The sequence below is a fragment of the Humulus lupulus genome, chromosome 9 (assembly GCF_963169125.1).
Source record: "Humulus lupulus chromosome 9, drHumLupu1.1, whole genome shotgun sequence".
Classification (NCBI taxonomy): Eukaryota; Viridiplantae; Streptophyta; class Magnoliopsida; order Rosales; family Cannabaceae; genus Humulus; species Humulus lupulus.
The window spans coordinates 118,428,191-118,452,209 of record NC_084801.1 but is presented as its reverse complement, the minus strand read 5'-3'; the positions used below and the strand labels follow the sequence as shown (position 1 = coordinate 118,452,209).

At 42.1% G+C, this 24,019-nt stretch overlaps 1 long non-coding RNA gene across 3 annotated transcripts; it reads right to left on the bottom strand.

The window, feature by feature from the left end:
- Positions 1-531: 531 nt before the first annotated feature.
- LOC133802121 (uncharacterized) lies at positions 532-22,875 on the bottom strand. 3 transcript variants are annotated; one of them, XR_009877151.1, is made up of 5 exons: positions 22,149-22,875; positions 21,912-22,058; positions 19,126-19,254; positions 12,682-12,875; positions 532-771 (listed from the first exon to the last, which is right to left on the bottom strand). It is a non-coding gene; the product is annotated as an uncharacterized LOC133802121 (long non-coding RNA). The 3 variants fall into 3 exon arrangements; XR_009877149.1 differs by lacking the exon at positions 532-771 and adding an exon at positions 6,171-6,434 and having other exon boundaries at positions 22,149-22,509; XR_009877150.1 differs by lacking the exons at positions 532-771; positions 12,682-12,875 and adding an exon at positions 14,745-14,970 and having other exon boundaries at positions 22,149-22,395.
- Between the last annotated feature and the right edge of the window lie 1,144 nt (positions 22,876-24,019).

The window sequence follows — 24,019 nt, the reverse complement described above, 5'->3', positions numbered from 1 at the left end:
CATTGTATCACTTTGGACCCAAAAAAATACTATTTTAAGTGCCAACAATTGGAACTCAAATTTCACATCTTCACTATGTGAAATTACAGTACAAGAAAAAATGCTTTCAATAAGACCAAAAATGTATTATTAAATGCATACCATAACACTTTTTGATGTGTTAAAGAAAGCAGTATTATCGTAGGTTGGAGCACTTTACATAACACTTTTCCAAAGTTAATATGAAATTTTATTGTATAGTCTCCGATAATACTTTTATTGTGTTATTTTAATAAATGGATAATTATTTTCTTATGCTATATATAATAGATTACACAACACTATTTTGTACCTATATAGTACACTTTGCAATAACACATTTTCTGTATTATATAAAATAGTTTGCATAACACAATTTTATACTTATAAATATCTGATAATATTTTTTTTATATTATTAGAAACCTTATAAAAGTTTTAGCTAATGTCATGCATACACTTATATAACACTATTATAACACCATTCCTTGTAAATAATTGATTAAATAATATATATCGTTGAAGCCACACAAGATAATATAGATTATTAATTACTCGAATAGAAATACAATATTTAGTCTATATTAGGCTTCTAAAGTCATATTACAAGATGAATTTTACTCAATTAGAATTCTATCATCACTAAATATGCAACATGACGTGTACAAAGTTAAGAAATAAATTATTTGGTTCCAAAGACCTCAACTACGAGCATTACTCACATTTTCTTCAAAGAAATATAATCTCATTATTCCTGCACATTGAAAAAAAATAATTTAATCATTATCAAAGCAAGACGTAAATAGTTCAATTTGAGCAAAAACTTATATGAACTAAATGAAACAAATACAACTAATAACTAATTAACAATGACATGCAAACTAACAAAAGTACAAACTTTTAACTCAACATAGGAGTTGCAAATAAAAATAAATCCATTCCATATGTAATTATACTTCCCTACTAATTCTATTTTTTGGTAGCTATTAACAATTAAATAGATCAAACCTTTACTAATTCTACTGAACAAATACGAATTGTAAAATTAATGATGAAACAACATACCAAAATTTAAATCTTTTGGGCATGGTGATTTTTTTAAAGAAAAAAAAATAAATAATAATAATAATAAAACTGTATAGCTCGTGCCATTGCATAGTACTAAAATTGACAAAAGCTATTTGACATGTTTAAATGACCCAAACATGTTGAAACATGATCCACTTTTCAACAAACATTGATTTTTATTCTCGAACATCAATCACTTTCCAACTATTTATTTTGGTACTGACTTTCCAACAAAATTTGATTAACAGTTTTGCTCTCCTATCAATTCGGTCATACAAAGGATGTCATTATTGTTATCCCCGTTTCCTCCCTCCATTCACGAATCCGCACATTTAGTCCATCGGCCACCCTGAAGGGACTTAAGGCCAAGATCGGGCCCAATAGATGGAGAGGACGTGACTCCCAATGGCCCAAATATCGATACAGCCCAAACATTGTCCAGGAGTGAAAGCTGGGACCATGAGGTTGGCATGTTTCATCTTCCCAGACCCTTCGCACGGTGTGTCTGGGATGCGATAAGGATATCAATTCCTCCAAGTCTAAAAATGGATCGGGACGACAGTAGATGAACCTGGATCCTGGTAAATGAACCAAGGTCTTGGTAAATGAAGAGGGATGTTAGTAAACGAACCCGGACCAGGCGACCAGGTTAGGCGTGATAAGTTGTCCCCAAAACTGACATCACCCCAACAAACACAGAGTTTTGTCCCCATAACTAACCTACAAAAGAGGTTACATACGGAATGTACGCCGTTATTTCATAACCGTACTGCCATTACTCTAACGGATCCTATTCCCCAGATATCCTTAGAAGCCCACGCGAACCGGACTGACGTTGTGTACTGTTGTCAGTCTTATAGCGTGGTTACGCTCCGGCCGGCCCAATGGGCCCTGATTAGTGCATTTTATTTATTACACTCCTTTGTATTAAGCCTCCATCAGTGAGCAAATAATGTTTATACCCTCATTGGGATTGGATTAGTCCGGCCCAAACCCAGAGCACTCAACTGCCTATAAATATGCACAGTTGTGCATGGTGGAGGGGGTTGGATTTTTCTCTTGTAAGCATATACTCTACTCAAACTCAAATAAAAACTCCATTACTAAATCTCCTTAAGCCCTAATACAACAGACTCGTGGACTAAGGCTCTTTAACGCCCCAACCACGTAAAATTCCTTGTGTAATTATTTCTAATCCTTTCTTTCTAAGCTCTCTTATCTTTTATAATTCAAGTTACTGAAAAACTTGGTAAACATTTTCGTGCTTTCATTGAGAGCCGAAGAAAGCTTTTTAAAGAAGATATCGAATATCTATAACGATGGTGAACACGAGACATACTACATTTGATCCTGCTCACCAAGAACAAGGCAATGGAGAGCCACTGCCTAATCAATCTCTCCCTCAAAATTAACCTGAGGATACACCTTATCAAATGCCCCAGCCTGACGAATCCCAAAACTATGAAGACGGGGCAGATTACGAGGAAGGTTACTACGAGGAAGATTAGGAAAATGAAGGGGGATACCACAATCACGAAGCTGAGGATCCTGGGATCCCATAACAAGTAGACCCCGACTAAGAGGACCCGGACTAAGAGGCCAAGAGGACAGGATAGCAGAACAAAAAGAAGCCACTCGCCAGATGCAAGAATCCCTCCTGACCCTACAATCTTTCATTGCTGCCCAAGGGTTGGTGGCCAACCCTCTAGTTGTTCCTCCTCCAAGAACACGGCCGTCTGCCCCGCCAGTTAGGGCCAACATGCCCAAAAATACGATGTCGATCCCTCCTCTGGGACAAGATCCCGAAGTTGGCCCCTCTAACCCGGCTCAATAAAAAGGGAAAGCCAAAGCAGCTGACCTTGTGGGAAAAGCAAACCCCCAGAGGAAAACTCCTCCAGTTCTGAAAACCGGTGCCAACCTAGGGTCACTCCTTAGCAAAGATAAGGTGCATCCCATCCCAGAACGAGCTCACCCAATCGATCCGCAAGGGATGTGCCTGCAGGGTACCCGGGCCCAGGCTATCCACTGGAAGGGAACAGCATTTCCACCCCAACGCCTCTGTGAATAAAAATCACTGAAGACATCAGCGTGCTGACGAGCCAGACGTCGTTAGTTTAGGGGACGACACGTCTATGGTAGACTTGCACGACAGGCTAAATGCTTGAAAGGAGCGAGCCCGCAAGGAGAAGATCTGCCTCCGAGGGGGAGACCTGAGAAATAACCTCAACTACAAGAGGAAGGAGAGGGCCCCCCTAGATGATGGAATGGCCCGACAGTTCATGGAACAACTGGTCACATTAAAGAAAATCACGGACCGTCTAGTTCGTAAACAGGAGGGAGGCGGTTCTAATTCTGAGGAAGAGTAAAAGGAACCATGCACCAAATACATCCTGGATGTGGTGCTCCCTAAGGGGTTCAAAATGCCAAAATTTCCCACTTATACTGGGAACACAGACCCCAGGGACCATTTGTCCCGCTACAATCGGTTAATGACCATAGCCCATGTCTGCGACAACGGCAAATGCCTCTTTTTTTTCGATCACTCTAGATGGACCTGTAGAGGAGTGGTGGAAGAGGCTCAAGCCAAGATCTATCCAGTCCTGGTTCGAACTACAGTCAGCATTCCGCAAGCATTTTGTGGTAGCCATGAGGATGGACATGCAAATCAGCGCCCTCACTAACATTAAATAGCTCCCCACGGAGACTCTGAGGGCCTACATCCAGTGTTTCACGGAAAAGGCCTCAAAAACCAAGGTGGACGATGGGCAGCGCCTGGTGGCCCTATAGTCCAGGATCCAAGCCAGTTCCCCTCTCTGGGACAACATGCAGCGCAGTAAGGCGACCACCCTCAAAGAATTCATAAGAATGACACGAGGCTTTATCAATTGGGAGGAGGCCTGAATCCAGGCATTCGGATGGTAGCCGGCTCCCCAGCCGAGTGTCCAAACTTTTTCCGGGTACGAAATACAATATCCGGCCCTTCACTATTCAAGACCTCCGGTGGCGCCAGGAGTGATTGGTATGCCCGAAATGACTTTCGCAGCCCCAACAGTCTACGGTCCTACGTCCTCAGGATATGCGCCGGCCCAGTCCACCCAATTTTCATGATATGGGATGGCCCCAGTCGGGTACAATGCTGCTCCCAGCGGGGCCCAACCATCCCATATGGGAGGGATGGAAGCAAGCGTAAACCCTCCTGGGGGAAAAGATCAGGGAAAGGACAGATCCGGTTCGAGCCCTCTAAGAAGGGCAAGAAGGTTTACGAGTCCCAATATTCAGAGTACACCAACTTGGTGGATACCACGGAAAACATATACCTGGCCATAGAGAGGATGGTTCATTACTGGAAACCCACCCCCATGTTCAAACGGGGAAAGAACTCAAGAGACACCAGCAAGAATTGTGCGTATCACAAAGACGTGGGTCATTCGACCGAGGAGTGTCGTCAACTAAAAGACGGGATCGAGAATTTGACCAAACTGGGACATCTCCACCAGTGGGTGTTCCGGGACTGTCAGCGGCCCCTGGACAACCCACGATCTCAGGTGCGTCTGGATCATACCAACCTCCCCAAGGAGGATAAGCGATAGGACCTGAAGCACAGGCCCCCCAAGTGGCCCCAATTATGCAGGCACCCAGATCTGGGATGCCTTTCCCCTCCGGAAACGCCCCCCTATGAATAGATGGTCACGTAGCCACCATCTCGAGTGGGCCGCACCTAGGGGGACCATCCCGGAATGATCAAAGGCGGTATCTCAGCGAGCTTGACCATGACCAAGAGATATGCGCCTTGGTCCAAGACCCGACTCAACGCCCGAAGTTGATGAGTCTCCCCATCACCTTCACAGAAGAAGACGCCCAGAATGTCCACTTCTTGCATCACGACCCTCTGGTCATCGATGCCCAAATCGCCAACAAAATGGTGTCCCAAGTGTTGGTGGATGACGGAAGCTCCATCAATATTTTGTTCAAGCAAGCCTTCATCGCGATTGGCTTGACTGAGGCAAATCTGGCCTCGTGCCCAACTCAGATCCAAGGTGCGAGACATTGGGGAACGAGATTCAATACTCCCAATGGGGAAGATCCAACTTCCCGTGATGTTGAGGAACGAGATCCAAGGCTCATTCAAATTCTGTTGGTTTGTAGTGGTGGACTGCCCCACTGCATATAACATCATCTTTGGTCGGCCCGCACTGGTCGATTTCGGTGCCATTACTTCTATGCGCCACCTCTGTATGAAGTTCCCTTGCGACAACGGAGGGGTAGGAACGGTCCGGGGAGACCAGAAGAGCGCCTCAAAATGTTACCACATGTCCGCCCAACCTATTTATGTGGTCCATGAAGAACCTCTTGAGGAGGGAAATGTCGATCCAGCCCCGCCTCCTCCCCCAGAATGAAGGATGGTCCAGGAAGAGGACGAATTGGATCCGCGGATAGGGGCGGACTGTGTGCTGGAGCCCATGGAAGAAATTCAAGAGGTGTGCATCAGCGACACCGACCCGACCAAGGTGATCCAAGTCGATAAGAACTTGAATGCAAAGGTTCAGGCCAACATCATCGCCCGAGTGAAAGAGAACCAGGACGTCCTGTCCTGGTCTCATTCGGATATGACCGGGATAGACCACAACATCTTCTATCACACCTTGAACATCGATCAGGGTATGACTCCGGTCCGGCAGAAACGAAGACCTCTAGGGGTGGAGAGGGCAGAGGCCCTCAAGTTAGAAGTTGAGAAGTTATACTTGATCAACTTTATTCGAAAAGCTTTTTATCCCGTATGGCTAGCCAATCCGGTGCTAGTGCCCAAGCCAAATGAAATGTGGAGAACTTGCATCGACTTCACGGACCTCAACAAGGCCTGCCCCAAAGATTGTTTCCCTCTACCCCGGATCGACCGAATGGTAGATGCAACATCCAAATACGAGATCTTGAGCTTCATGGATGCCTATTCAAGCTATAACCAAATCTCAATGTGTAACGCTCTGGATAGCCAAGACCATTACACTATGTGTGTTTAACGTGCTAGACTTGCTAATCAAGCCATTTAGTTAAAGGCGAGTCATTGAAACTATAAAGGAACTAGGGTTAAAATGTTTTGGTCTCAAAAGCCACATTTTCATTAGGAAACATTTTCTGTTTGCACGGGATCCCAAAAATACCAAGTTTAAAGATTGTTTACAAGAAACATAAAGTTTAAATACAATATCAAGCCGTATTAAGGCAAAACAGACGATTAGGCAATCCCTATCCTGATCCACTCCTCGACCATGGCGATCGAACAGCTAGCTATGTACATTCAACCCCGCAGCTCTCCATCTCAGGGTTGTTCCAGCTTTCCTTTGCCTTTACCTGCACCACATAGCACTCGTGAGCCAAGGCCCAGCAAGAAAACACAACAACAAATCATTAGCAATCAACAGATAAGTCAGTTTCTCACATCGCATAACAAGTTCTCAACCATATAATCATTCAGTATAATCAAGTATTCAACATACTAAACATATCAACTCATATCATATATCACTGCACAAATTATAACTAGGGCTAGCGCTCTCAGGCTGCTCCCTCCGTTATTCCACTGACTCCGGCCCGCTTAAACCGAGCTCAGTGAATATTAAGTTGTCCTCGGCTACCAGTGGCCAAGTCGCGCCTGTGCGCAAATATTGTGTACGACACTCTTAGGCCACTTTTACATGTCCCATTGCATAATACCATCATTGACACGATACAAATATCGGGAGCACTTAGTCCCATCACAAACATATAACCGGGTGCAGTTTTCTTACCTTTCAATTCACTAGCTTTGATCCCTCGACTCCTTAAGCACGATCCCCCTCGAGCCCTAGCGCTCACCTAAACACAACCATAGGCCAAAGTCATCATCAATCCTCAAGTCCAAACCTAGCCTCGGGGCCAATCCCGAGCCCCCGGGAAGTCCTAGTTCCACCAAACAAGGTGGTGGAATCCAACCCCAAACCCTTGGTCAAAAACCCTTGCAAACAACTCTAAAATCCCCTTCAGAAGACAGGGTAGCGCTACAGCGCTCATGGGAGGGCGCTACAGTGCTACAAATAGAAGCGAAATCCCCTCAGCATGCATGGCCTAGCGCTACAGTGCCCAAAGGCTAGCGCTGTAGCGCTAGTCACAGACAGACAAACACCAGTTTTCCCTTCCTGCGATTTCCTCGAACCAACCTCAACCAAAACTTCTCCAAACCTTTTCCAAACTCAAAAACAACCTTATGGACATACTCCACTCATCCCAAGCACCCCAAATACTCAAAACCCAATCACATGCATCTCTAATCCCAAAATTCACCATAGCTATCCCTAAGCTCAGAAACTCAGCAAAACTAGTTAAACATCAAAGTTAGAAGTTTAGAATTTATACCTTTGGTGGAATTTCGACCTCAAGTTGCCTCTAGACCTCCTTAGCTGGCCCTTCCTCAACTCTTGGCTCCAATTTTCCTAGAATTCCCCATCAACACAGCTTAGATATCCTAGCTAAGAACCAAAACCAGAACTGAAGGAACTTACAGAATTTTACCTCAAGTGTTGGTGAGTTCTTGCTAAACCTCTGCCAATTCCTCAAACCTAGCTTAGGATCCTTGATGCTTAGCCTAACCCAGCTCTCCTCTGAACTTTGCTCCAAGAATCCTCAAGAAACTGATGAAGGAAGCATAAACCGACCTTAGAAAACTCTCTCTGTTTTCTCCCTTTCTTTTTTCTTCCTTTTCCTTCTTTTCTCCCTTCCTTTCTTTTAGACTTCTATTACTTTCTACAATTCCCACTAACATAAAGCCTCAGAATATCTATCCCTTGCAAGCCAAATGACCTTAATGCCCTCCCCTTTATTTCTAACCCTTTAATCCACTTAAGGGCATTTTAGTCATTTTACCCAATTCCCGCTAATTCCTCGAGTGTCTCAAATATTTCCCACTTAATTCCCGATACCTAATTAATCACCAATAATATTCCTCAATGTCAAGATAGACTCCAGTATACTCACTAAATTCCCATTTATACCCCTAGACTCACCCCGAGCCGGGTATAAATCCATGCCATGACTTTTCCGCTACTTTGCTCACTAGGATCGTCTCGAGTCACAGATCACAGACATATCCACATAATAATGTGGTCTCAAAAGTTATCAAATATATCAAAGCAGTTATGCCCATAATAGCCAAAATTACGATTATGCCCTTCTAACCTAATCGGTGCCTACATGCATACTAATACACATAGTCATGCATCACAAATATTCAAATAGTCATATAACATGCTTTAAATCATAATCATGCATCTTACTCATTAAAATCACACATAATTCCCATTATACCCTCCAGGCACACTAATCAAGGACCTTAAGCCTTATTAGCGAATTTGGGTCGTTACACAATGTATGTAGTAGACCAGGAACACACCAGCTTCCAGACAGACAAGGGGGTGTACTGCTACATCGTCATGCCCTTCTGACTCAAAAACGTCGGAGCCACGTATCAAAGGCTTGTCAACAGAATGTTCCAAGCCCAGCTGGGAAGGAATATGAAGGTCTATATAGACGACATGTTAGTCAAGTTCAAAACCTCAGGAGGACACGTCGATGATCTGGCAGAAGCATCCACCATCATTCGGAAGTATGGGATGAAGTTGAACCCCAAGAAGTACACCTTTGGTGTGGCATCCAAGAAGTTCCAGGGCTTCATAGTAAGCTACCTGGGAATAGAGGCCAACTCGGAGAAGATCAAAGCATTGATCGATATGCACTCGCCACGGAAGCACAAAGATGTTCAAAGCTTGACAGGGCGAATAGCTGCCATAAGCCGTTTTGTTTCGAAAGCCACGGACAAATGCATCCTGTTCTTCAACATCCTTCGGGGAAGCCAAAGGTTTGAATGGTCGACTAAATGCAAAGAGGCTCTCCAGAGACTGAAAGAGCATTTCGCCCAAGCGCCAGTCTTAGCAAAGCCGGTGGATGGAGAATCGTTGTACCTCTATTTGGTCATGACCAAACACGCCATCAGTGTCCCGCTCGTACAGGAAGATGAGAAGGCCCAGATCACGGTCTATTATGTAAGCAAGAGGTTATTAGGTGCGGAGTCGCGATACCCACTAATTGAAAATTTGACATTTTGCTTACTAATTGCATCCCGGAAGCTTAGGCCTTACTTTCAGGCCCACGTCATAAGAGTACTGACTAACCATCCCTTACGGAAAGTGTTACAAAGAACCAAATCATCGGGGAGACTCCTAAAGTGGGCCATGGAACTGAGTTAGTTCGACATTACGTATGTCCCCAAAATATCAATCAAGAGGCAGGCTGTGACCGACTTCATCGTGGAGTGCACTGGGATCACTGAAGATGACGATCCCGTCGACCCCACAGTCGGATGTACAATATACGAAACCTTTTGAACAAATAAGTAATATAAATGACTGAATACGATTATCTTAAGTAAACACACAGAAATTAATAGTGGTTCAGTCGTGTTTTGATGAACAGTAATAACCTAATCCACTTAGTCCTTAGTATTGAGTTACTTCGACAATTACAAGTATGAACTCAGTAATTCACTTCTCAGAAGAGTTTTTCCAATCCAGAAAAGAGTTCCAAAAAAGAAGTCCTTTTTATGAAGCCCTGTGTCCTTTATTTATAGTACCCATGAGCTGTTACACGATCAGTCGTACTGGAGATCGTGGTTTGGTACACGATCGTTGTGAGTGGAGATACATGTCCACCTTCCCACGATTATGAAATTGTGGGACTTCTCTTGTTTATATAGATTGTGGTAGATAATGCACGATAGAAACGTCTGGGAGATATTAAGTCTCTGTTGGTATGTCAGACTTAGGTGCTAGGCCTGATGACCAAAGCTTGGGTGCTGGACCTGTGACCTTCTGGGTGGTGGGCTTGTTGATCTTCGGGGTGCTAGGCCTGTTGATCTCAGTTTGAATGAGAGTAATTATTCTCAGTGAAGTGTACCTAGGGGTTTAGGCCGACCATCCTATGGAGGATAGGGTCAGGTCGATCACCCCTAATGTTCCTGGGCATATTGGGCCGACCACCCTTAACGGGTATAGGGCCAGCTTAGGCCGACCACTCCTAGGGGGTATAGGGCCTGCTTGGGCTGACCACCCCTAGGGGGTATAGGGCCTACTTGGGCAGACCACCCCTAGGGGGTATTATCTTGGCCGATTTTCCTATAGGTCCTGGACCTATCCTTTTTTTTCGTCGGTCTTTTCTCAATAAATGTTGTTTTTCCCTGATTTGTAATGTCACGTGTCACATTCTCATTCGCCACATCATCCTTGTATTTTTTAGGGATAACAGTACGAACAAGTCCGGGAACAAAAACAAACAGGATGCAAAAAGCAAAGTTTAGTCTTAGTTCGGATCATACAGACTGGGGGTAGCAGAAACCCAACTCCTAACAAAAGGATGCAAGGCTCAGGCCTAGTCCCAACTCAAACATACGTGGTTCGAGGGGTACAAACTCGATAGGACGAAAGGCTCAGGCCTAGTCCCTTACCTGGACATACATGGTCCAGGGGGTCCGAAGCCGATAGGATGCAAGGCACAGGCCTAGTCTTAATAGGACACAAGGCTCAGGCCTAGTCCATAACCCGGACATACATGGTCCAGTGGGTGTGGAATCGATAGGACGCAAGGCTCAGGCCTAGTCTTAATAGGATGCAAGGCTCAGGCCTGCTCCCTAACCCAAACATACATGGCCCGGGGGGTACAAACCCGATAGGATGAAAGGCTCAGGCCTAGTCCCTAACCCAGACATACATGGTCTGGGGGTGCAGACCCGATAGGACGCAAGGCTCAGGCCTGGTCCCTAACCCAGACATACATGGTTCGGGGGGTATAAACCAAATAGGATGTAAGGCTCAAGCCTAGTCCCAACTCGGACATACATGGTCCGGAAGTATAAAATACCTGAAAATTGATCGACCGAATGTGGTCCCAAATAACCAAATACTTGTCCACGCCTTCCCTACAATGGCCCAGAACCATTGGAACGTGAGTCCTAGGTATGAGTTATCTAAAATTAGTCTTATAAATAGCCCAGGTCGTGGGAACCTTACCCATAGATCCAAAATAAGCTAATCAACTAATCTTTGATGGCCTACGTCGTTGGAACCTGAACACCAGAATCAGGACAAAGAAATTTGGTGACACTTGTTAACTCCCTAGTGGCCTAGGCCGTTGGAACCTGAACAGCATGATTAAAGTGAGTTAATAAGCTAAAATCTAAAAAGAGATCTCTGATGGTCTAGGTCGTTGGAGCCCGTATTATAAAGTCAGGGTGACTCACTCTAGACCATAAAGACCCAAACATGGGTCCCCAGACGAGATAAATGTTTTCTACAACTTTTCCCCAATGGTCCCAGCCGTTGGAACCAGGACCGAACATTCGACTCATTCATGCAAGGTGGTAAAACACTTAGTGAAATTCTAACGGATGGAACGAGAAAAACTCGTGCAAAAGATAAAATAGATACACATAAAAAAATTCTTGGACACACCATCGTCCATAAAAGTGTTACAAAAAAAAAAAAGAGAAAAAAACAAGTAAAAGACCCAGGCCTAGGCTTCGTCGTGCCCTGATGCCTCCGGGTTGGCCCCATCTGTCTCCTCCTCAGCCAAGGGCTCCGCATCAGCTTTCTCCTTAGCCTCGAACTCGGCTCTCTTCGCGGCAAGATCGGGGTAAAGTAGGAGGTTCATGTTCTTGTCTTGGAGTCAAGCCATGTAGATAGCCTCATCGAAGGTGGCCTCCAACAGGGCAGGGCTTCCCTAGCGACTTCCCGCTGGTTCATAGCCCCCTCCAATTCCAGTTGGCCTGTCTCTAGCCTCATCTCCATCTCTGCCACCAAGTAGTCATTCCGATGGGCTAGTAAGGCGTCCCAGAACAAATCAAAGTTAGAAAACATACGGGTTAAAAATATGAAAAGCAAAGGAAGTTATTTACAGATAACTTACAGCGGTGGCCTGGTGACGGATAGCCTGGGACAGATAACTTACAACGGTGGCCTGGCATCCCGATTAGCCAAGGTGGCGTACCGTTTCAGTTGAAGGTTGGACATGGTAGTCCCAACCTACTCCAATAGATCGACGGCAAGTGGGGTCGTGTCCTGCCCTAGTTTTGGCAAAATCTGGTCTCAACGACGAGCCGATCCACGATCGGCTGAGGGGCACTAAAAGCGGCTAGTCGCTCGGCGTACGCCACCTTGCGCTGGATCGTCAAGGCCCAGTAGACCTCCTCCCTTCTGTCCCGGCCATCCTCCCAGGCCCGGGATACCATCCTCGATCTCTCCTCCCGGAGGACCATGTCCCCCTCCTCAGGGAGAGCCGGATTGATGGGAAGTGTGGGAGCTTCCGCGAGCTCCTGGGTGGCGAGCTGGCTTTCTCCGGAAGAGTTCTCCTGAGCCAAGGAAGGGTCCTTGGTTTTAGCCCTCTTGGCCCGGTTCACGGATTCACCAACAGCTAAGTCCGCAGCTCTTTTCTCTGACCCCCGACTCGCCAGAGGCTCTTGCTCCAGGTCAATGACCAAAAAATGAGCAGGTTGAGATGGTGCAATTTCGGTACGTACCGTCATAAGAGCGATCTTGATTGGAGCCTCCCCGACAGCATCCGCCTCCAGCACCGAACCTGCAAGGATCAAATCCAACACCTTGCTCTTGTGCACACCATTGGGGGCTTTCTTCACCGATGCCTTGGCCTTGGACGCCTGGGCCTTCATGGCCTGCTTCATCTTGGCCACGGGATTGTACATGTCGGTATCGTCTGAAAAAGACAAACAAAAAGAAAGTCAGCAAAATATACGAGTGAGGATAAGAAGTAATTATAAAACTAGTCTAAGGTCCTCCAGGACGAACCCTTATCTAGAACTGGGGCTCAACTCAACTCTCCTAAAGTGAAGGAATGGATTCGATCTCCCATGTCGTCTAGGTCCAAGAAGATACCATATTGAAGGAACCTGAACGAGTACATGAGAGTCTCCGGGTCTACGACGATGGGGGATGAAGGTCCCATTTCTCTAACGGCCCCAAACAGGTGGCCTCGATAAACTAGTCTATCCCTAACTAAGTCCCCAAAATGGAGAGCATAAGTCAAAAGCAAAGGAAAATTACCTTGCCCCGATATACTAGACTCGGGAGCCCCCGTGTTCGGTTGGGCCTCTTCAAAGATGGCATCTAGCTCGTCGGAGGCGGCCCTCTCCGTTTGTTGGGCTTGCTCCCTCTTCTTCTTCGACGTGTACGCCCGGGCCGCAACCTCCACGGCCTCGATATGGTCGAGAGCCAGCTCCTCCCTCAAGGTCGGGTCCTTCTCGCATTGCAGCCCCTAGAGGCTAAGGGCCACAATTATCTGATTGGCCGCCAACATCCCAATTGTTCGCAGGTTGTCAGTGTTTACGTAGCCTCCTACGTCCAGATCTTCCGCACTTAAAGAGGCGTAGAACTTCTTCCGGTCAACGATTGACTGGGTGAGAGGGGTCTGGGCATATGGTCTTGTCATCCAGGACTGTAAGTCGAAAGCAGATAACAAAAAGAATGAACAGGACTAAGAAAAAAAGATTACTTACCCACTCACTGGAAGTCCAGCACCAGTGTGGGGTTCTTATCCAAAAGGAACCCGGATGTCATAAACCAATAGTGTCTGAAATCCGGGGGTGCTTCCAGGAGCTGGTGGGAGCAGGATAATTTCCACGAGGCTTCAGTTTGTAGAAGCCATCCCGGATCTTATCCTTGGCATTAAGCTACGACTCCAGCTTATAGAAGTACAATACCTTTGTTGGGGTCGGCTGCGGTATCTCCCTCGCCACGCAAAAGATATGCCATCCCGCAAGAAGTCGGTAAGCTTGGGGCAAAAGCTAAAAGGGCGTGATCCCCACAAACTTCAGGGACTGCGCAAAATAGTTATGAAGCGAGATAGTGGCTCTCGCACTGATGTGGCCCATTCTCCAGGCCCCGAATTCGCCCATGCTGGTGTGGGCCTTTTCCTCCTTTCTGGCCAGGCAGTTATAAAAGATTTTGGGAGTGGACTCCACTCCCAAATACCTCTCTAGAACGTCCAGCATTTGGTAGTTCTGGAACAAATTATTCTCCCCATCCATCTCCCATGTGTTGCCACTGGGGGGTTTGTGTCCTTCTAGGACGAAAGGGGTCGATTGAACATACTCTTCTGGATGGAGGGTAACGCCGTGACTCATGACTGATGATTTGGGAACAAAAGAAAAGGAAGCAAATAACCAAGCAGTTAGCACCAAAACAAAAAAGGTCGGTCAAGGTACAGGGGCTCTCCTATGAACTACTTGGAAGAGTCCCCTCCGAATCAGATCCGAGATCACCAAATATCCCCAGAACCCTGATCGGGAACAAATAAGAAGAGTTCTTCTAAAGTTTCCCCAAGTCAGCCTATTACCGTTTGTTCAAGGACAACCCAGACCTGAGGGGATCCAGGACGACCCAGACAATTTGTTATACTATTCTAGTACACCCAAAGCCACCCTAAATGGTGGACCCGGCTCTAACAGCTCTATTGTAACGCCCTAGATAGCCAAAACCGTTACACTGTGTATTTATAAAAGTGCAAGACTTGCTAATCAAGTCATTTAGTTAGAAACGTGTTACTGAAACTATAATTGAACTAGGGTTAAAATATTTTGGTCACAAAAGTTGCATTTCATATAATTAAACATTTTAGTACATGGGATCCCAAAAGAAATAGCGTTTAAAAGACAGTCTACAAAATTTCAGGTTCTAGGTACAGCTACTAGCCACTCTAAGGGAAAAACAAACATTTAGGCTTTCCCGTCCTGTACCATTCCAGCCACAAAGCTCTCCAACTCAAGGCTGATCCACTTTGCTCTTGCCTTTACCTGCACCACGTAGCACCCGTGAGCCAAGGCCTAGCAAGAAACCAGATAACATAGCATAATCTTTAAGCAATCAATTTACAAATCAATAATCAAATAACTCATAAAGCATAACCACATGCTCAACAACCCATAATAGTTACATAATCAGGCATTAAGCATACCAAGTTCATCAATTCACATTAATAACTAATTCACATATAATAACCAGGGTCGACACCCTTAGGTCGCATCCCCTAATCATCCCACTGACTCCGACCCGCTTAAACCGAGCTCAGCGAATATTAAGCTGTCCTCAGCTACCAGTGGCCGAGTCGTGCCATGTGCGCAAATATTGATTCCGGCACTCTTAGGCCGTTTATCACATGTCCCGTGGCATAATACAATCTATGACATCATACAGATATAGGGAGCTCTTAGTCCCATCATTAACACATAACCGGGTGCAGTTTCTTACCTTTGAATTTTGGTAGATTTTATCAATGATGACAACCCTCAAGCACGATCCCTTCCGAGCCCTAGCGTACACCTAGTCACGGTCATAAATTAGAACCATTACCAAACTTCAATCCCAAAACCTAACCTTGGGACCAATCCTGAGCCCTCGGGAAGCCCTAATTCCACCAAACGGGGTGGTGGAATCAAACCCCGAGCCCTTGGGCAAAAACCCTAAGAAATAATCCAAAAATCCCCTTCTGAAGATAGGGTAGTGCTACAGCTCCCTAAAGTGAGCTCTATAGCGCTACAAACAGAGCCAAAATGCCCAAACAGCCCAGGTCTAGCGCTGTAGCGCCCAAAGACTAGCGCTATAGCGCTAGTTACAGCACTCCACCTCTCAGACTTGTCTCCTTCGAACTTCCTTGAACCAAAACTCACCAAAACTCTTCCAAACCACAACTATACTCCAAAATGAGCCTACCATAATCTATATCTCACCCCACACAACCCAACCATATAGAACTTAGCCACATGCACCCCAAAACAAAGAAAAAACCATGTTTGAGCATGAAGCTCAAAGACCCAACAAAAGAGAGCCAGAACAGTCCAGAATTCAAGTGTTCAAGCTCATAATTTCTTACCTCAAGTGGGGAATTCGACCTTATGCTATCTTTAGTATTCTTCAAGCCCTAAGCTCATCAGCTCCTCAAGTTTTCTCCCTTAATTTCCATCAAAACCAAGTTTCAGGAATCCATTTCAACATCAGAAACCAGAAACTGAAAAACAATCTTAAAACTTACCTTAATTGGACTAAATTTCAGTAGAACTCCTAGTTTCACCAAGAACCTCAAATACTAAACTTGACCTAATCCTCCTCTGAACCACAACTCCAAGAATTCACACGAAATGGTGCAAGAAAATGATAAACCAATAGAGAGAAAAGGGTAAGCCCCAAGTATTCTGTTTTTCCTTCTTTCCCTTTTGTCTTTTCCCTTTTTCTTTCAGCTTCCCTTAGTTTCTAAATATTCCACTAAGTGTATAAAGGCTGAAATAACTCTTACTCCTTATAAACCAAATGACCATAATACCCTCCCATTAAATCTAAGCCCTTTAAACATCCTAAGGGCATTTTAGTCATTATTCCCAATTCCTGCTAGTTCCTCGAATGTTCCTAAAAATTACCGCTTAAATCCCGACACCTAACTAATCACCAATTATATTCCTCAATATCAAATGGTCACCAATATATTTTCTAAATTCCCAGAAATATCCCTAGACTCACCCCGAGCCGGGTATAAATCCCCGCCGTGACTTTTCCGCTAAACCACTCACTAGGATCGCCTCGAGTCACAAGTTACAAATATATCTACATAATAATGTGGTCTCAACAATTTATCACAAATATTTATATTTATGCCCTCATCGGGCCAAAATTACGAATATACCCTTATAACCTAAACTAGGCCTACATGCATACTAGTACACATAGTCATGCATCACATTTATCCAATTAGTCATATAAGCATGCATTTAATCATTTAAATCACTCATAATCCAGTTATGCCCTCCAGGCACACTAATCAAGGCCCTTAAGCCTTATTAGTAATTTTTGGGTCGTTACACCTATAGCTACAAATGCGATACCACAAAACGATAAGCATGAGAAAGCAGAATTAAAAGTTTTGGGAAACTTACTTCAAAGTGTTGATTATGGAGGGTGTCGTGTTTCTGGCAATAGGGACGGCGGAATCACAGTCTTGAACAGGCAGAGGCGACACAGAATTTCATCTAATGGTTGAGCCGAGGGCACACTTTCAGGCAAGGGCACAGAAATTAGACTTGAGGGAAAGAGACAGCGACGGAGACAGAGTAGTTCACGAAGAATTTCGTCGGTGAGCTCGGACATAAAATGTTCTCGTTGTGGTTTTAGTTGTTCAGAATGCTTAAAACTTGTAAATGAAAATCTATGGGTATTTATAAGGACCAAAAGCGTGTTTTTGATCTAACGGTTCAGAACGACCCCCCACATCGGACGATCCCGGATCATGCAGGGGTTTTAATTAGCCCACTTGAGTATCAGATCGTGGATTCCCAAAGTTGCGATCTGTGTTATCTCGATCCAACGGTCCAAAGGAAAGGCATTTCAAAATTTGTCCCATCCAACGGTCCTCAGTAATGTAGGAATATTGAAGGATCTGTTCGTAAAGATGGGACTCTTCGAAATTAACGCTGACGTTTGGTTGCCGACACGATAACCTAGAGATTGTCTCCAAATCTGTCAGACACGAGTACCATCGACGCGCCAATTATAGGGAGACACGTGTGTGTAGCATGATGAAGTTGAAAGGTCAAGGATCATCCAAACGACCTTGAAGTGAATGAACCTGGGCTCTGGTAAACGAACCAGGATCCTAGTAAATAAATCGGACCTTTGGGATTTGATCAGGGATGCTGACTCAAATGCTTTTTATACAAGTTCCCAACAATCAATCCCCCACGAAAATGGACCCACCTATTGAGGAACGAACTGGGATGTCGAGAATTGATTCGGGAAAGGAAGCAAGCCTTCACTTCGCAAGCACAGATAAAGGCTTAGGGGGTAAATGTTATCCCCGTTCCCTCCCTCCATTCGTGGATCCATACATTTAGTCCATGGGCCACCCTGGAGGGACTTAAGGCCCACATCAGGCCCAATAGACGGAGAGGGCGTGAGTCCCGACGGCCCAAATATCGGTACAGCCCAAACATTGTCCCTGAGTGAAAGTCGGGACTGTGAGGTTGGCACGTTTCATCTTCCCAGACCCTTCGCATGGTGTGTCTGGGATGCGATAAGGATATTAATTCCTCCAAGTCTAAAAATGGACAGGGATGACAGTAGACGAACCCGGATCCTAGTAAACGAACCAGGGTCTTGGTAAATGAAGAGGGATGTTAGTAAACGAACCCAGACCAGGCGACCAGGTTGGGCGTGATAAGTTATCCCCGATATTGACATCACCCCAAGAAACACGGAGTTTTGTCCCCATAACTAACCTACAGAAGAGGTTACATACGGAATGGACGCTGTTATTTCATAACCGTATTGTCATTACTCTGACGGATCCTGTCCCCGGATCTCCTTAGAAGCCCACGTGAACCGGACTAACGTTGTGTACTGTTGTCAGTCTTATAGCATGGTTACGCTCCGGCCAGCCCAATGGGCCCTGATTAGTGCATTTTATTTGTTACACTCCTTTGTATTAAGCCTCCATCAGTGAGAAAATAATTTTTATACCCTCATTGGGCTTGGATTATTCTGGCCCAAACCCAGAGCACTCAACTACCTATAAATATGAACAGTTGTGCACGGTGGAGGGGGTCGAATTTTTCTCTTGTAAGCATATACTCTATTCAAACTCAGAGAAAAACTCCATTACTAAAGCTCCTTAAGCTCTAATACAACAGACTCGTGGACTAAGGCTCTTTAACGCCCCAACCACGTAAAAATTCCTTGTGTGATTATTTTTAATCCTTTCTTTCTAAGCTCTCTTATCTTTTATAATTCTAGTTTCTAAAAAACTCGGCAAACAATTATAGTTTTGAACAATAATAGACATTGAAGATAGTACTTTACAAATACACAAGTATAATATTATTTGTAAATGGCAGTAGACATATGTATTGTTGCTTCTTACTAAAAGATACATGGAAAATTAAATCAAGAAATTGCACAAAGCTTACATTTTAGATGCATTGTGGTGCTAGCAAAACTGATTGTGTTTGGAATGTCTTTTTACAGAAAGCTTCTGACACTTTTCTCAAACAAAGGGTATGTTGACTTCTTGATTATAAGCACACCTAGCTTCAAAACTGTTTCAACCGGTATCACCAACATATATTCATATTTAAAGTAAACAAAGAAAATGTAAATGTAATATGTAATCCACACAAACTTTCAAACCAATATAGAGAATAAACAGAACCAATTACATAATGATTTCAATACAAGCTTTCTTTGAAATTCATAGCATGAAGCATTATAAAACCGAGCAAAAAAGAAAAGGAAAGAATAGAGATAAGTCCTCAAACTGAATGCAATTTAGGCGACACCAATACTTGTGTTCATCTCATAAAAACAAACTATAAAAGAAAGATAACAAGTTAAACTTAATGGATAAAGATATAGATCATGGTTTGCTTATCCACCTGAATATAGATCAAATATAATTAGTCATAGATAAGTTAACAACTTAAATAACCTCTATAACATTCATTAATAATATATATCTATCAAATTCAAGGATATTAATTTATTGGGAATAATAATGATCATTGTACAAATTATTATTTTTACTTTTCCTACAACATCATATATAAATATATTAATTATTGAATTCTAATAAAGGCCATTAACTTATTGAAAATTGTCTTGAAAGGAGGAAAGAGCAAAACAATTCTAATAAATTGGATAAACAGAACATGGCAATCTAGATATTCCTTTATGTGTTATATTATATATAGATATCACAAAATTAATGTGTAATATATATTACTAGTCTTTTATTATTATTATTGCACTAATGTTTAGGGGTTAAAATAATTAATTATTAGTTATACATCCACATTGACCAAAACTATTTTACAAATAATATCACTCTAAAATAATTCTAATTTAGGTCAAGAATCAATCACTCAGGGCATACGGTTCCTTGAAACTTAATTAAGAGAATCAATATTCAAATAAAAACTTAATTAATCATGAAAGTGTGATCTAGTAATAATAAATTACCATTTTTTAGTATATCAAGCATCCATTAAATAAGTTTATTTTCAAATAGTACTTCACAAGAACTTTAATAAAAAAGACAACATGATACATTAAATTGATATTCCTCAAAGAGTAATGCAAATCAATGGAAGGCTGAAAAAAACATTAACATTAAAATAAATAAGAGTCACTGAAGACGTTCCTAAAGATTACCATAATGTGTATTAAGTAAAAGATGAAATAAAAGTGTTAGGGTTGACATGGCAAACTTTTCTTGCAGTCGTCATTCATAGATTTAGATAATGAAATAGAGATCCAACAATATTTTTCACAATGAAATGGAACTATGATAAATACTACCCTATTAGTTATACTACAACATTATCTTGTGTCAATTTATCTTCCTTAATAAAAGAAAAAAAATTAAATTAAATAAAAAAGCATTTCCGATTAATAAAGAAATCTATCTCAAAAGGCTCATTTATTATACAGAGTAATATTCAAACCCTAGATCCTAAAAATATATGTGGACATCATAGTGAAGGTAATGAATCATTCATTTAGTAGCAAAACTATTTATCTTGAATAAATTTTACAACATATAGAAAAATCCAAAGTTCATGTTTTAATGAGAAAGCTTAGAAAAATATGTCAATTAGAGCACAAAAATAAGTATGCCCCACAATTTCAACAATTTCTCAATCAAGATGAAATATGTGTATGCTAATTGATATACAAATTAGAAAAATGCACACCGATAATGAAATAAGTTTATCCTTGGTTCCCATGATGTTTCTTTACACTGTCTTTTTTATGCATTTTAACAAGCACATTATTTGCAACTGAGAAAAGAAAGGGAAATAAATTTATCACAGTATCATAAAAAAAAAAACGAACCCAAATCCATTCGTCAGAGGTATTGCAAGTCATATAATAGTCAAAAGCAAGTGATCGTACCTATATATTATCATTGATTAACCATTAATTGGCAGTTGTAGATTCCAATTGAAAAAATAAACTAGTCATGCTTTTTTTCAAATCAAGGTGTAGCAGAGAAATGAAAGTAACGGAAAGTTGGGATTAAATGTGAATTCAAAGAATTAGGCAACTCTACACATAAATATAAAAAATATTAATTATTGTCTACAATTGTTAACAAAACAAGAACAACAAATAATATGTTCATGAGGATACATGGAACCTACTCAATAAGATTCCTTGGTCCACTTCATATACCCATTACCAAATCAGTTACCATTTCGATGGGTAAAAAAACATAACTAAAGCTTAAATATCCAAAAATTCAAGCAAAAAAAGATGTTAGATAAAAAAAAGGATTAGATGACAGTAAAGATGTACACAACATTTGAAAACTATATTTTTGATGGATGTTCCACCTTTATTTTCTAAGCAAAAATTGCATAACCATAAGAAATATATAATAAAAAATCAATGAGCGAAACTAATCCAAAAGATGAGTTGAGAGAGAGATTGAGATAGATATATGATTCACCCGAAGAAGAAAAGAATAAATGAAGAAAAAAGACTTTACGGCTTGAGAAGAAATTGCTCAAATTTTTTTCTTCTTCCTTTTCTTCTACAATATGCAATATACACAATATTTCAAAACTATATTTTTTATGATCTTCCTACCTTTAATTTATGAGCGAAAAATCACACAAATATCAGAAAAATAAAATGAGGGAAAGAAACCAAACCAAAAAATGAGTTGAGAGAGAGAATGAGATAGATGATTCACCTGAAGAAGAAAAAAATAAATAAAAATAGACTTTACGAGAGGAACAGAAATCGATCAGATTTTGTTATTCTTCATTTTCTCCTACAAGATGCAATAGATAGAATATTTCAAAACTATATATTTTTTATGGCTTTCCTTCTCTTATTTCTGAACAAAAAAGAAAAAAAAAAAAAAAAATTAGTAAGAGAAACCAAACCAAAAAATGAGTTTAGAGAGAGATTGAGAAAGATAATTCACCTCAAGAAGAAAATAGACTTTGCAGGAGGAACAGATGCCAGATGGAGAGGCGATTGAAGTTAGATAGAAGACAAATCAAAGAAAATGACAACAATGAGATGAAGGCGAGTGGAAGGGAAGCTTGATGGGTGAGGTACAAAATAAAAGAAGAAAAGGTGTTTAACATTATTTTTTTTTATTTTTTACTAAAAAATATAGAAATTTCACTTGCGGTTTTTAGGCTTCTTCATTTATTTTACAGCTTTTTGTTTGTCTACTGTAATACTTTTTTAATACACTTATACTTAAGTGTTGTAAAAAGGACTTTTGGAGTAGTGTTATTAAGTGTTTTAAAATAGCTTGTGTAATAATATTAGTCTTTGTATTTTAGACAATCATACCATGTCCTTCTACCACTTTCACCTCACCTATATCCAACTTCACTCCACCACCATCACCAAACATTGAGCCTCCTATTTCAACCATTACGAACCTCGTTCAACATTTGGGTGAGTTTGTGCACTGCTTAGAGTCAAAATTGTTGGCATTTCAACACGACATTTGCGAGATTATTTCACAAGCTTGCTGCACTACAATGAATATTGATGCCAGAGCAACATTGCATGACATCAAAGAACCTCTCTGGAGCATCTCTGACACAACGCATACCGCTGGAGTGGTGCAAGAGCTCGACATCACAACAACAACATCCTCTCATAAGCATATAGTCTATCTTTAACAATGATGGCAACTGCACAAAGACTCCACCGAAGACAATAAGAAGTGGAGGTGTGGCAGCTAGTCGTAATCTCAAATTGGCGGCACCGTTTAGCAAAGAGAAAGGATGCGCTAGCTTCTAAGAGTGAAATGGGTCAATATTCTATTAACCCTATTAAAGCCCAATATATGTGTATGCCATAGTTTTATATAAAAAAAAATGGGTCATCACTCATTAGCTCCAAATAAGGCCCAATTACATTCTAAACAATACAAATTCACTTTTGAGCCCAATTTTCCTCAACCATTTAAACCACCACTTACTTACAAATTTAGACCCATTTTGCTAAAGGATAGGCCCACAACTTTTGCTAATATGATAATATTTGTAGAGCAATGGTTTCACTTGGAAGAAATTAACTATTCTTCTGGTGTTGATTTGAAAGAAGAGCTTGTTAATGGCAGCACCAATGATCAAAATGAACTTATGGGAGATGTTGATATCATCACAATTGACACACTACAATTGAGAAAATATATTTTGACAAACTAATGGTAAAGCCAAAAGTTACGATTGCTCAAATGGTTGGTACTTTTGATATTGATTTTGGAGGCTTCAAGACTACAAAGGCAAGGTGATTCCAATGGTGGATAGCTTGCATTTCTTATTATTTTATTTGGGTATTACTATGGTGCCATTGTGGCTTTGGGATGAGGTTTGAGTCATTTTAACCTTTCGTGGATGGCTTCAGGCGAGATGTTGCCTATTGTGTTTTTCAACATAAGGCTTGTTATACCCAAAAATTGGAGATCAATGTCGTGGCAATAAAGGTGACAAGCGACAGTGCATGATCAGTAAAAGATACATTGACTCCTCAGAGTTGTGATAAATGGACCCGGTAGACTGACGAAGAATTTGGACTGCTTGAAAGATGTCATAACCAAGCCAAGTGCACCTTGGTCCGAGGAGGCTAAGGAGAATGCATCCTAGGAGGCTAAGGAGAGTGCATCCTAGGAGAGGATGCTAAGGAGAATACATCCTAGGAGGCTAAGGAGAGTGCATCCTAGGAGAGGATGCTAAGGAGAATACATCCTAGGAGGCTAAGGAGAATGCATCCTAGGAGAGCTAAGGAGAAGGAGTCCCATGCAAGCCAAGAATTGGGACTTAGATTTTG